This window comes from Carlito syrichta, unplaced genomic scaffold, assembly GCF_000164805.1.
Source record: "Carlito syrichta isolate Samal-C Ts95f unplaced genomic scaffold, Tarsius_syrichta-2.0.1 Scaffold301745, whole genome shotgun sequence".
NCBI lineage: Eukaryota > Metazoa > Chordata > Mammalia > Primates > Tarsiidae > Carlito > Carlito syrichta.
The window spans coordinates 666,940-668,899 of record NW_007245841.1 but is presented as its reverse complement, the minus strand read 5'-3'; the positions used below and the strand labels follow the sequence as shown (position 1 = coordinate 668,899).

At 39.6% G+C, this 1,960-nt stretch overlaps 1 pseudogene across 1 annotated transcript; it reads right to left on the bottom strand.

Annotated features, from left to right (window-relative positions):
* Positions 1–755: 755 nt before the first annotated feature.
* Positions 756–1,603, bottom strand: LOC103257445 (annotated as a pseudogene). The gene has a single exon (XR_504129.1). The product of XR_504129.1 is annotated as an actin-related protein 2/3 complex subunit 3 pseudogene (transcript).
* Between the last annotated feature and the right edge of the window lie 357 nt (positions 1,604–1,960).

The following is a 1,960-nucleotide window of genomic DNA, read 5'->3' as shown; positions in this document are numbered from 1 at the left end:
CTATAGTGATAGAAATCAGTTGTTGTTTAGAGACAGGGGATCAGCTGCAAAGGGACATAAGGAAACTATTTTTTTTAAATCGAGGTCTCACTCTGTCGCCCAGGCTAGAGTGCAGTGGCATGATCGTGATGATCACAGTTCACTGCAGCCTCGACCTCCTGGGCTCAGGCTTCCACCTTAGCCTCCTAAGTAGCTGGGTCTACAGGCATGCGCCACAATGCCTGGCTAATTTTTTTATTGGTTGTAGAGACACAGTCTCACTATGTTTCCCAGGCTGGTCTCGAACTCCTGGGCTCAAGCCATCTGCCTGCCTTGGCCTCCCAAAGTGCTGGGATTACAGGGGTGAGCCACCGTTTCTGGCAGGAAATTTTTTTGAGTGATGGAATTGTTTTGTATCTTGATTGTGATGGTGGTTACACAACTTCATACAATTACTAAAGCTGTCATATGGTTCACTTAAAATAAGTGAATCCTATTGTATACAAATAATACCTTAGTTAAAGGGTAATTTTAAAATCATAAAGACCAAATCTGACATAGTTGAAATGTACCTTCTGGAGAGGGAAGGAGGGAGTGGAATGGGTAGGGAAACAGAGCTGCAACTGGACTAGCAATGTTTTGTTTCGAAAAAATAAAGATAGGAAGCAAATATTTTAAAACGTTAAGATCTAACAAAGTTGGGCAACTTGTAGTTGTGTGTTTGTTATATTGCTTATTCTTTATAATTTTCTGAATTGTTGAAATATTTCAAAACCTTTTTTTTTTGAATGTTAGAAATTTCTTTGTTATTACTTAACTCTTATTAAGCACCAGTTTAATACTGCAGAAAATTTCAGGTCACCCTTGACAATCCACTTTCCACTCACCCTCCCAAATTCTTCATCAAGAGGTTTTCAAGTAAAGACATACTCTTCTCTCTTCTGTATAAAACTTCATGAAATAAAGACAAAGGATTGTATACATCTTGCTTGAAAATGCTGCCCAGGGCTTTGGAGACAGTGACTCCCCAGGCTCCCCTCACTGTCTAGGTCCAAAAAGACTCTTGTTCATGAACTGCCTCATCACAAAGCAAGTCCGCCACTTACTGGGTTTATTATTCTGTGGGCCAAAAACTTTCTCACAAAGTTTCAGTCCAGTCTCTTGCCTTAACTGCTGTAGGTAGGTTCTCATCACATCATCTTCCTGTTTGTTTACAGTTTTGGCATAAATTGCATTAAGTGGGAAACCAAGCTCTCCAGAAATGGGAACATTAGCGATTTCCAGTGTATACATTTATTTCTCACCTTGGCTTTTGGAATTACACTTCTGGAGTTTCTTTAGACACTCAGAAATGTAGAGTTATTATAGCAAGGTTCTACCAGCTTCATTCTTAATTTCATAGTTTTTGAAGAAGACATTGGCCTTGAAGTAATAGAAGGCTTCATCCACAATACCTGTATCTTTTGTCTCTCTGGGAGCAGATCCTTTGAACTGACTTCTGATAGGTAACAGTGCCATGTAACTGATGAGCTTGGGGTCAGGGGCAGTGAGAGAAGAGTGGTAAGCCGGCATCTTGGCTCTGCCCGGGTTTTAACCCAGAGGAGTAAAATCTGGTTAGAGTGCAACGCTTTGAGTCTAGCGGCCGGGCAGAGTCTCCAAACCATTTTTGAAAGAATGAGTTAGTGAGTTAAAAATAAGCTGAGGGATTCTCAGACTGTAGTGCAAAATGGCCAAGATAAAAAGAATGAAGAAATTAAAACCTACCAAGGTGCAAAGTTAAATGGCATTGAGACTAGATATAAAAGTTTCAAAATGTATCTAGTATTTAGTAGATGTAACCATAAAGAGAAAATGGAGGAAAGAAGATAATCCATAAGTAAGATAAATCTTCCCAGAACTGAAAAAATGTGAGTCTTTAGGTTGAGGGGATCAATAAGTGCTAAGCAAGAATAATATTAGGGAGGTGGATACTCACTCTTAG